This window comes from Muntiacus reevesi, chromosome 13 (genome assembly GCF_963930625.1).
Source record: "Muntiacus reevesi chromosome 13, mMunRee1.1, whole genome shotgun sequence".
NCBI classification, from domain to species: Eukaryota; Metazoa; Chordata; class Mammalia; order Artiodactyla; family Cervidae; genus Muntiacus; species Muntiacus reevesi.
The window spans coordinates 52,577,843-52,590,443 of NC_089261.1; the positions used below are offsets into that span (position 1 = coordinate 52,577,843).

Consider the following 12,601-nt stretch of genomic DNA (forward strand, 5'->3'; position numbering starts at 1 on the left):
CTCCCTGCTCCTGTCTGCCCTCCAAAAACTTCGACTCTTTCCCAAGAGAGGGACTTTTGACTTGGTTCTAGACAGAAGTAACCAGATTTCAGAAACAGAAATCATCCTTTGCATGGTCCAGTTGTAATCTTGCTTAGGGTTTGGGGGTTTTTTTAACAGGGGAGTGGGGAGAGATGGAAAGAATATCAGAAAATACCTTTCAAATAATGATTTTTTTTAAATTATCTCTTAAATGGGTCATAATTAGAATTAATGGTTAGGCTGTAGATGTATGTATTATTCCCCCTGAAAAATGAAAATTTAAATTCAAATCATCTAATAAAATGCCTTATTTTGTATTTCTCACTTCTGAACCAAAGAAATGCCCAAGAATATCATAATTGTCTTATGTTCTATTGCCTTAAAATAAAGTGAAACTTTCTGTGGTTGAAAAATAGTACAAAGCAGTCCAGATGGGTTAACTGAGACAAATAAAATATTTGACTAATGGTAAAAAGCATTGCCTCTAGGTATTAGTGTTCTGATTATGTAACACCTACGTTAGTTTTTTTTTTTTGGTTCATGTGAAAACATGGGAATGATTTAGGCCTGAAGACAGCGCTAACTGTGGAAAAGGACCAGAAAAGCAATGATCGTGTCCAAGTCCCTGCTCTGTGATGACTAAGATATATAACCTTATATCCATCAGTTTAGTGCTCTAGGTAGCACTGAAACTCATCCAACCTACTGGGGCATACACCCTAATTAGACAGTAGCAGTGCCCCCTACAGGAATCACCTGCAAGTCCCAAATATTTTATTTAATTAATTAATATATATATATATGTAAATATATATATGCATATAAGACTTCCCAGGTGGTGGAATAGTAAAGAATCTGCCTGCCAAATGCAGGAGATGCAGGAGACTCAATCCCAGGGATTGAATCCTGGGGATCTTCCCTGGGTTGGGAAGATCCCCTGCAGAAGGAAATCCATGGACAGAGGAGACTGGTGGTCTATATATTGTCCATGGGGTCGCAAAGAGTCAGACATGACTTAGGGACTAAACAACTGCTCTGGACAATCTGGATCATTTCTTTCTTTTCCAAGCTCTGGATGGCCCATTCCCAATTTCCTGTTGACCACAAAAAATGAGAATCTAGCCTCTCATCTGCAACACCTATGGCTAAGGGGAAAAACTGTTCTTAAATTTCCAGTTGAGAGGTTACGCAGAGGGGCATGATCACAGGTCTTTGATCACTCAGCAAATCACAGAACCTGTAACAGTTTCCAGAAAGGAATCATAGGAAAGTACTCAGTCCTATAACTTGGGCAGCCTCAAAATGAAACTGGAATCATTTTCCATATTTATTGTAGGGCAATCAAGTAACAGACTTTTTTTTTAACTTTTTCAACCAATTATGAAAGATGGTAAGTATGTAGTTTTCTTGGGATACTTTGTGTTTTTTTTGTTGTTGTTTGTTTTTTTGTTTTTTTTCTTGGGATACTTTGGATGAGGCCTTAAATAAGCATGATTGGTTCTAAAGTCAGGTAGATCCCCATTCCATGTTTTACATTTTTTAAAAAATAAAGCAGGAAATGGTTTCAATAAAAAGCCTGGAAGAAAATCAAATATTTTCAAACCCTTTGGAGGAAAGGAATTTTTGTAAAATTAAAACTTGCCAAAGGGAGAAAAAAGCAAGTAATAGGTAATCCTTAAAATCTCAAAGAGGAAAACAAAAAAACCCCAGCTATAATGCCTTTATCCGTACCATCATACACCATGACTCAACTCGCCTTCCACTGAGTCATTTATCATTCCTACCTGGGCCCACACCAGGATTCTCTCTCACCTCCTACATGACAGGAGTCCAAAGGAGGAGAGAAGACAGCTTCTTATCTGCCTCTTTTGACTGGGGAGAGCATTTTGGCTGTCACTTGCAGCTCTGCTTCCAAGCCAAAAGTGGGGAAGTGCCTAGCTGGTTTTATCTTTAAAAAAAAAATTTTATTGCTATTTTTTGGCTATGCAGGGTGGCATGTGGGATCTTAGTTTCCTAACCAAGGATCAAACTTGTTCCCACCTCCCTACCCTTGGCATTGGAAGCATGGAGTCCTAGACGCTGAAGTCCCTGGTTTTATTTTTTCTAAGAGTAGAGAATGTGATAGGGAAATGCAATTTGTTCATGTTTTCTGTGTCTCCTACAGAGTTCCCTGGGACTTGTGTAGGGAGGCTGAAAAAGATTCCCTCTAGACTTCTCCTAAGTTCTAAGATGTTTTAAGTAGGAGTCAATTACATTGTAATTGAATGACTACTCATTACTATACTTCTTTTCCCTGTTAAAGAAATACAATATTCATTCTTTAAAATGACAGCTGACTAAGTCATTGTAGTGAATGATTAACTTTGAGTGGATGATTTAAAGTACTAGAAGAGTTTATATTCAATAAACTTGCTCATAAATCTGTAAGTATTGCCTCTTCTTTCTACCAGCTTCTACATTTCTCTGTATTAATTCTCACATCTTCTGTGGTGGCACAGTGGTAAAGATTCCACCTGTCAATGCAGGAGACGTGGGTTAGATCCCTGGGTGGGGAAGATCCCCTGGAGAAGGAAATGGCAACCCACTGCAGTATGCTTGCCTGGGAAATCCCATGGGCAGAGGGGCCTTGCGGGCTACAGTCCATGGGGTCTCAAAGAGTCACACAACTTAGCAACTTAAAAACAATTATACATTACAGACAACTTGTATTTTCCATTCAACATTATATTTTTGAGATTTATCCATGTTGATATATATCATTTTATTTCTTTCATTTTCATTGCTATATACTATCCACACTCTTCCCACCCACCTCAGTGCTTTTCTGCTTATATAAATGTATAATCCTCCATTTTTAAAATTCATTATTGACTACAAGTTGAAATAATAAATCGTTAATTTCAATGGCACTTAGTAGAAAATATTAAGAAGCCAGTGAAAGGAGATTTTGAGAACTTCAAGAACCACATTAACAATGTATTCTTTCTTTGGAAAGAAATGTAAGGATTAATACTGTATTTGCATACCAGTTACCAAATATTTAAGTGAAATCTATACACATATCTTTTTTCTATCCTATCAACAGAAAATAGTTTTTATAAGTTTGTTAACTAAAAATGGCCAAAAACATTGTTAAAGGTTTACTTTGAGTAAGTAATTATGTTTGCTAAAATATTTGCTGAAGAAAATTGTTTGTTTACTTTACAAATTATGTTTGCATAGGAGGTAGCTGCTGCTCAATACCTTTGTCATATTTAATCACTGTCATCTGACTGCTAATGTAAAACACTGAACTTTTTTTCCCCCTGCTAAGCCACATGGCCAGTGGGATCTCAGTTCCCCAACCAGGGATTAAACCCCGGCCACCGCAGTGAAATCCTAACCACGGGGCAACCAGGGAACTCCCTAAACTTTTTCTTATTAATGTGGGATATATAATTGATTATAAGGTGTATTTAATAGATAAGGGTACTCCTCTTTGTAACCAAGTAGAAAAATGATAAGGAACTCAAACAGATTGAATATCCACCCAGAATCTCAATTTTCCAGGAAACAATTATACCAATGAACAAAGTCATTTTTCCATTTTCTATTGAGATTCATTTAGGTTATTTTTATTTTATTCACTATTTTAGTGTTTCTCTGACCATTCTGGTACATATCACCAAGAGCACATGTGAGAGTTTCTACTTCTAGAAATACTCCTAAAAATGGAATTGTTGGGTCACAGGGTATCTTCATCTTTACTGCTACTGCTGCTACTGCTAAGTCACTTCAGTCATGTCCGACTCTGCGCGATTTTGCCAAATTCCTTTTCAAATTGACTCTGCCAATAAACATTGAATATTTAAACACATCCCTTGGTACCCAGATGTGTATCGTGATGGTGTGATCACTCATCTAGAGCCAGACATCCTAGAATGTGAAGTCAAGTACGCCTTAGGAAGGATCACTATGAACAAAGCTAGTGGAGGTGATGGAATTCCAGTTGAGCTATTTCAAATCCTAAAAGATGATACTGTGAAAGTGCTGCACTCAATATGCCAGCAAATTTGGAAAACTCAGCAGTGGCCACAGGACTGGAAAAGGTCAGTTTTCTTTTCTTTCTTTTTTTTTTTTTTTAAAAGGTCAGTTTTCATTCCAATCCCAAAGAAAAGCAATGCCAAAGAATGCTCAAACTATCACACAGTTGTACTCATCTCACATGCTAGTAAAATAATGCTCAAAATTCTCCAAGCCAGGCTTCAACAGAACGTGAACTATGAACTTCCAGATGTTCAAACTGGATTTAGAAAAGGCAGAGGTACCATAGATCTAATTGCCAACATCCACTGGATCATCAAAAAAGCAAAAGAGTTCCAGAAAAACATATATTTCTGCTTTAATGACTATGCCAAAGCCTTTGACTGTGTGGATCACAACAAACTGTGGAAAATTCTGAAAGAGATGTGAATACCAAACCACCCGACCTGCCTCCTGAGAAATCTGTATGCAAGTCAAGAAGCAACAGTTAGAGCTGGATATGAAACAACAGACTGTTCCCAAATCGGCAAAGGAGTACGTCAAGGCTGTATATTGCCACCCTGCTTATTTAACTTATATGCAGAGTACATCATGAGAAATGTTGAGCTGGATGAAGCACAAGCTGGAATCAAAATTGCCCAGAGAAATATCAATAACCTCAGATATGCAGATAACACCACCCTTATGGCAGAAAGTGAAGAAGAACTAAAGAGCCTTTTGATGAAAGTGAAAGAGGAGAGTGAAAAAGTTGGTTTAAAACTCAACATTCAGAAAACTAAGATCACGGCATCTGGTCCCATCATTTCAAGGCAAATAAATGGGGAAACAGTGGGAACAGTGGAAGACTATTTTGGGGGGGCTCCAAAACCACTGCAGATGGTGACTATAGCCATGAAATTAAAAGATGCTTGTTGCCTTCCCGTCAGGCGGCAGCCATCAGGGTGAACCGACATGGGCGCCTACAAGTACATCCAGGAGCTGTGGAGGAAGAAGCAGTCGGACGTGATGCGCTTCCTGCTGTGGGCGCGCTGCTGGCAGTACCGCCAGCTCTCGGCGCTGCACCGCGCCCCCGCGCCCCACCAGGCCCGACAAGGCGCGCAGGCTGGGCTACAAGGCCAAGCAAGGCTATGTCATATACCGGATCCGTGTGCGCCGCGGGGGCCGCAATCGCCCCGTTCCTGAGGGTGCCACCTACGGCAAGCCTGTCCACCATGTGTCAACCAGCTCAAGTTTGCTCGAAGCTTGCAGTCGGTTGCAGAGGGGCGCGCTGGCAGCCACTGTGGGGCCCTGAGGGTCCTGAATTCCTACTGGGTTGGTGAAGATGCTACATACAGATTCTTTGAGGTTATCCTCATTGATCCATTCCATAAAGCCATCAGAAGAAACCCTGACACCCGGTGGATCACCAAACCAGTCCACAAGCACAGGGAGATGCGGGGGCTGACGTCTGCAGGCAGAAAGAGCCGCGGCCTGAGCAAGGGCCACAAGTTCCACCACACTATTGGTGGCTCTCGTCGTGCGGCTTGGAGAAGGCGCAATAATCTCCAGCTCCACCGCTACCGCTAATATAGGTAATGTTTGTAAAGTTCTTATCTAATAAACAATTTAGGACGTTAAAAAAAAAAAAAGATGCTTGCTCTTTGGAAGAAAAGTTATGACCAACCTAGACAGTTTATTTAAAAGCAGAGACATTACTTTGCCATTAAAGGTCTTTCTAGTCAAGGCTATGGTTTTTCCAGTGGTCATGTATGGATGTGAGAGTTGGACTTTATTTATTTATTTATTATTTTTTTTTAATTTTTAAATTTTTTATCAGGGGAAAGCGCAAACGCAGTCCCCCACTACCACAAATTATGCAGTCGAGTTTCCCACATTTGGGGAAATCGCAGGGGTCAGCACATCCGGAGTGCAATGGATAAGCGAGAGTTGGACTTTAAAGAAAGCTGAGCACTGAAAAATTAATGCTTTTGAACTGTGGTGTTGGAGAAGACTCTTGAGAGTCCCTTGGACAGCAAGGAGATCCAACTATTCCATCCTAAAGGAAATCAGTCCTGGATATTCATTGAAAGGACTGATGCTAAAGCTGAAACTCCAATACTTTGGCCCCCTGATGCAAAGAACTGACTCATTTGAAAAGACCCTGATGCTGGGAAAGATTGAAGGCAGGAGGATAAGGGGATGACAGAGGATGAGATGGTTGGATGGCATCACTGATTCAATGGGCAATGAGTTTGTGTAAACTCCGGGAGTTGGTGATGGACAGGGAGGCCTAATGTGCTGCAGTCCATGGGGTCACAAAGAGTCAGACATGACTGAGCGACTGAACTGAACTGAACTGGTACTATTAGATTTTTGAAGTTTTTACAAATTTGATAGTATGCATTTTTTGCATATTACTGCTTTTGTTTGCTTTTTTATTGGTTATCCATAAAGTTGAGAATCTATTTGTGTATATATTAGCCATTCAGCTTCTTTCATCTATGAATTCTTATTCTTTGTGAATTACTGAGGAGGATGCTTCTCTTTTTCTTTTTATTGGTAGAAATTCTTGAAATAGCCTAGATTCTTATATCTCTGAAGGTTTTATATCTTGTGGCTTATCTTTTCGCTTTCATTGTGGTTATTTGTATTGTATAGAGGTTTTGTATTAATGTAATCAAATGTATCAGTCTTTTTCTTCTGCTTTGTAATTTTGTATCTTGAGGGATCCTTCTCTTTTCTGAAGTCAAAGAAATATTTCCTTACAAAAATTATAGAATTTTTCTTCTCACTTTTAAATTGCTAATCAGTTGGACTTTTTTGAGTGTGTGTTGTGAGATAAGCTAGTTTTATTTTATTTTTCCATATGGATACTCAGTAGTCCCTGTACCACTTACTAAAGAGTTCATCATTTCCTCAGTGATTTCAAACCAAGCATAATACTCCTATTCAGATATGTGTGGACTTATTTCTCAGTTGCTATTCTTTTTCACTGCTGTTTGTTCATCTCTTTAGCTATTGCTGTTAGTCGCTCAGTCATTCTAGAGACGATCATCATTTCCTTCTCCACTATTCAGCTATACCAACTATTAATACTTTCATTGCTATAGCTTTATAAGTTTTTATATCTAGTAAACAATCACACAACTACCTTCATTTTTCACCATACATTTTTAGCCATATATTTATTTTACATTGAAAGCTATGGAAACTTGACTAGACAGAACTCATCCATACAAATATAATCCACACAGTCCAGATGATGGCCAGTTGCGTGCACTAAGAGTATGAGAAGTTCTGCTTCCAATTAATGCTGAGTTATGAGGAAATTGACTTTCAGGGAGAAGCAAAAAATACTACAGTAACCAAAATAGCCAAGAGGTAAAAAAGGGTCAGATGAACTCTGCTTCACTACTACTGTTTTCATGGATGAATCTTTTGAAGTGAGTTTTTGTTGGACGAGAAATGTTTTTACAAAAACTTTTATAAGTTCCCAGATCAACTTTATTATACTGACTTGATTTTTGAATGAATTTTAAGGAATAATATGAAGATATTGGGCATTTCTGTTCAACTTTTCCCCTTCAGGACAGAGACAGTCATTGTTGTGGAATCACGTTGAAATACTTGGGAAACAATCTCTTCAGGAACAGTGGAGCTAAAGTAATGTGAGGTGGCACATGTAATTGCACTGGAATCTGCCTGCAGCTACAGTTCTCATGTAAATTGATTAACATGGTAATGCTTGTTCCAAAGCTGAAAAGTCTTCCCAGAGCACCACTGAACCAAAAGCCTGTGCTTGCTCTCTCGAGACTGTCAAGAAAGGCAGGAAGGAAAAGGTCTGGATGGAAACCTTAGCAAGATATCTATGAAGTAATGTTTTCTTTAAAAAAAAAAAAAGGTGCAAATGGGATGAAAATTCCATTCAAAATGACAAGTGGGCTTGGTACTAAAAGAAGAAAAATATAGGCTGATTTCTTTACCAAAAATAAAAAAGTAATATATATATATATACATATATGTGTTTACAACTGGGGATTTCTTCAGTTGATTTTCCAAATAATCTGAGAAAATTCTGGGTTTACAATCAAAATTATAAATATTTTAATAACATTGGTAATCTGAACTCTTCTCAAGATTTACCTCTTGGAATATATTTAGGTTGAATTTTATAAAAAATGCCATTTTGATAGGTCAAGAATGGCTAAAGATCAGCAGTTTCACAGAGGCAGCTCTACAAAACAGCTCAAACTCTGTGAGCATCATGATTTCATTCACCAAACACTTACTGAGGGCCTTAATCTGGTCTTTCATCACAGGCAACTTCCTGTCTCTTCAGAGGTTCCAAAATATAAACAAATGACTGAAAAACAAAATGATAAGTGCAATAATAGAGTGAGGTATGTATATGCGTGCTATGTAGCTTCAGTTGTGTCTGACTCTTTGCCACCCTATGGATCATAGTTCACCAGGCTCCTCTGTCCATGGTATTCTCCAGGCAAGAATATTGGAGTGAGTTGCCATGCCCTCCTCAGGGGATCTTCCCTGTATTGGCAGGTGGGTTTTTTTTTTTTTACCACCAGTGACACCTGGGAAGCCGCAGAGTGAGGTATAGACTGACACAGAAGAAGGTGTGGTGGTTTCAGCTCAGTCAGGTGAGGAAAAGTGTTGCAGAGCAGATAATGCTTGAACTGAGTAACCAGAAAGAAGTTGAGCCAGCTGAGGGACTGGGAGAGTCTTTCCATTTGGAGTGAACTACATGTACAAGTTCTTTGAGGCAAAATACGAGATAGCAAGTTCAAGCAATGATACTAGTAAATCATTGAGGCTGTTTGGGTCATGGGAGAGGGGAGGTGGCTGGAAGCTGTAGGAAAATAGGAGTAAAGACAAAAAAATAAGATTGAAGAGAGATTGGACAGTTGTGGTTTGTGGAGGGCCCTAAATATCATACTATAAAATAAGAATTTTGACTTCAAAGTAATCACAAATTCAAATGTCTTCAATCAGATATTGGTGGGCTAGCGAAGAGTTTAAATTGGGAGATAACATGATCAACTAATCATTTTAGAAAAATAACAGTGAACTGACCAATATGGAGATTTGCTAAGAGGCTGCAGGTATAAGGAATTGAACTAAGGTGACAATTTCAAGAGAGTTTGGAGATGAAATGGACTGGGAGGAGTTAGAGAAGTGATGGTGATAAATTTGTAAAAAAGCTTGATTTCAGAATATTTTGCTACTCTTTGAGTTCTTATAAAATACATTATTTTCCTTATTGAAAGTTCCATATAAAAATCACTGCAGTATTAATTCAATCAATTATCATCTAAACATGGGTTTTAATAATCAGTTTAATTGGTCATTCTATTTGTTTTTGTTGTTGTTGTTCATATTGCCTGTCTTGTGGTATCTTAATTCTGCAACCAGGGACTGAACACTCACCCTCAGCAGTGAAAGCTCAGAGTCCTAACCACTGGACCACTAGGGAATTCCTCCTAAATGCTAATTTTCTCTTTATTCTCCTCCTACAACCTAGAAAGCACTCCATATGACTTAATCTCAGAAAATAAAGGTTAAGTTTTTAAGGTTAAGTTTAATCACTAATAGGGGCAATGAATATTTAAAATTATATATCCATGTGAAAAAGTCAAATAATACTGCTTAACTTTCTAAATTCCTCCAGCTTATTCACTAAAAACTTATCCCCAAAGTTAAAATAAATACATTTTTTTCTAGAAATTTCTTTAGAGGAATTTTTAACTGAGGGAAAACATTGTATGATGTGCTTTATTATAAAGGGCAGTGTTGCCTCTGGTCAACAGATGCTCTCTGACAGACTAATACTTGGCACAGAAACTACTAACACATCCAGAAACTAATCTTCTTTGAATTCAGCTTCAACTCTCAAAAGCTGGCTGTGGAATACACTGTACTTTGTAATAGAAAATTCACATTTTGAAAAACTGGACAGAGTAGTTACCTCAGATCCACTGTTCAAGACTGCTCCATACATTTCTTTCAACAGTTAAACTAATATTTGAATTTCATGAGCATGTCATTGATTAGAATGTGTATTATGTTTTCCTAAACTTACTCTTCCTTTATATCTCTCTCTTCATCAAAGAGAAGTAACTTGGTTGTCTGATTTTGATGCCAATTTTTATCTTTTGCAGCGGGTTTTCCATTTTAGGCCCCACACCCTATATTTCTCCCATTTTGACTTTTTCTTTAAATGCATCTTTTTGTTCTATTAAAATCAGTCAATGATCTGATCGCTAAAATGCTGCTTATAGAATACCATTGTTAAACTTTCATTACACGGGTTGTTAAAGTCAAAAAAAGTTAATAAAATATAGGTTGCTGTTAGACTTGAAAAGATTATTTTCAATAAATATTGAGTTTTAAAAGAAAAAAAAATCCTCTGTGTGCAGTCACACTTGGCATTTAGTAGTTCTAAAAAAAAATTTCAGAAAAGGCAACAGCTGGCCAGGAGGTTAAGCCAGATCAATTCTGTATCTGCTGGGCACAGCTAGTTCTTTCTTCATCCTGGTTAAGGAATGTGAAATGCAACATATGAAAGCTGGACTGCACCAAATTCAAAATTTTATTTCCTAATATCTTAACTACACCTCTGTTTAAACTGCTCCAGATTCACGGCTTAACACACAGCCAGTTTTTTTGCTCACAATTTTGAGGACCAGCAGTTTGGTCTGTGTTCAGCTGGGTGGTTCTTATCTGGTTTTGCCTGCCTCACTCACAATTGCAGCAGTTAGGCATGCTGATCTAGGCGGACCTCACTCACAGATCTGGGGCTGGCGCCAGTGATAGATGGGGCCTCTCTCTCCACATGGTCTCTCATCCTCATGGACTAGTCCAGGCTTTTCCACTAGTGGTCCCAGAGATCCAACAGAGGGAGAATTCTCATGAGCTCACTTCCTCAGCATTCTACCAAGCAAAGTACAAGGCAAACCTAAATTCAAGGTGGTAAAAAAATAGTCCCCATCTATTGACAGGAAGAGATGTAAAGTCACACTTCACAGGAGTGTGCATACAAGGGAAGAATGTGTAGCTACTTTTTTTTCCCAATCTGCTACACTAATCATAGCTCAAAATTCAGATACAATGCAGAAGAAGATTAATCAATTTGATTACATAAAAACTAAAAATCTCTTATATTACAAAAACATTGTAAGCAAATGAAAAAGATTAATGACAAGCTTGAAAAATATTTATATTTTTGTCTACCTCATAGATAAAAGTTTACTATCTCTGTTACATGCATGCATGCATGCTAAGTTGCTTCAGTCATGTCTGACTCTGTGCGACCCCATAGATGGCAGCTCACCAGGCTCCTCTGTCTCTGGGATTCTCTAGGCAAGAATACTGGAGTGGGTTGCCATTTCCTTCTCCAGGTTAGGTAGCTAAGAGCCCACAATTCCTGGGGCCAAAAAAACCCCAAAAGATGACAGAAGCAATACTGTAGCAAATTCAATAAAGACTTAAAAAATAGTCCACGCCAAAAAAATAAGAAAAAAAAAGACCCAAGTATTTAATCTATCTTTCCTATATGAAATCTACCTCAGTATAATCAAAGAGTTGGTGAAGTTCTCCATTACAGAAGTAGTTCTGCTAATATGTAATGATAAAATAACAATATCACCATTCTACAACTGTTAGTGAAATAATGGGTGATTCCAATAATGGATGGATGACTTCATCAAAAAGAAAAAGCAATTATATATTGTAAGCCCTGATGGAAGTGTGAATACCTATGAGGTATTCCTGTTCAAACAATAAGCCTAAATCTGATCAAACCTCTATATTTCTAAACACCACCTTATAGGCAGTACAAGGGAGAAGAACATGTGAAAATAAAACCAAAAAAATACATGTAGTGGCAATAAGCAAAACCCAGACTGTGAATCATCTGGTCATTCTACAGATTGAAGGACTCAGTTTATTTAAAAAAAAAAAATGACAAAGAGAAGCAAAAGGGAGATGAAGGGGGAACCTATAGAAAAAAGACTTAAGGATATATTAACCAATTGCAATTTGTGGACTTCAGATTCTGAGCCAAAAAACAAATAGAAGATGGGGAGAATATCCTTAATGAGGCATTTGAGGAAATTTGCTTTCTGATAGATAATTAGTTATTATTATTGTTATAATAATAATAATTGTTATTATTATTTTACATACAGGCAGTGGTAGTGATGGAAGATTAAGTGGGTGAGACTACGAATACAAGATTTGCCAAGACTTGATAGCTGGTAAATCTGAGTGAGAGCACATGAATATTTTTTATGCTGCTCTCTCTACGTTTTTTGGTCTGAAGATTTCCACAACATAACATTAAAAAGAAATATATATATATATATATTTTTAAGAAATATATTTTTTAAGATGAGGAAATTCTTGTTTTTGAAAGACTCTGAGTGGACATTATTGTGGCTGAATAAAATACCTAGAATTCCGGTGATTCATCCTGTGATTATGAGGAAAGCCAAGGATAAAGCCAAAACATTCTTGATAGTAGAGCTGAATAATAGAAATAACCTGGTTCTTGACAGCTGAGCCA

General features: G+C 37.7%; 1 non-coding gene and 1 pseudogene across 1 annotated transcript; one reads left to right on the plus strand and one right to left on the minus strand.

The window, feature by feature from the left end:
• The first annotated feature begins 4,995 nt into the window (after positions 1-4,995).
• Positions 4,996-5,664, plus strand: LOC136145884 (large ribosomal subunit protein eL15-like; annotated as a pseudogene).
• Positions 5,665-5,857: 193 nt separating this feature from the next.
• Positions 5,858-6,020, minus strand: LOC136146213 (U1 spliceosomal RNA). The gene has a single exon (XR_010658940.1). It is a non-coding gene; the product is annotated as a U1 spliceosomal RNA (small nuclear RNA).
• Positions 6,021-12,601: the final 6,581 nt, after the last annotated feature.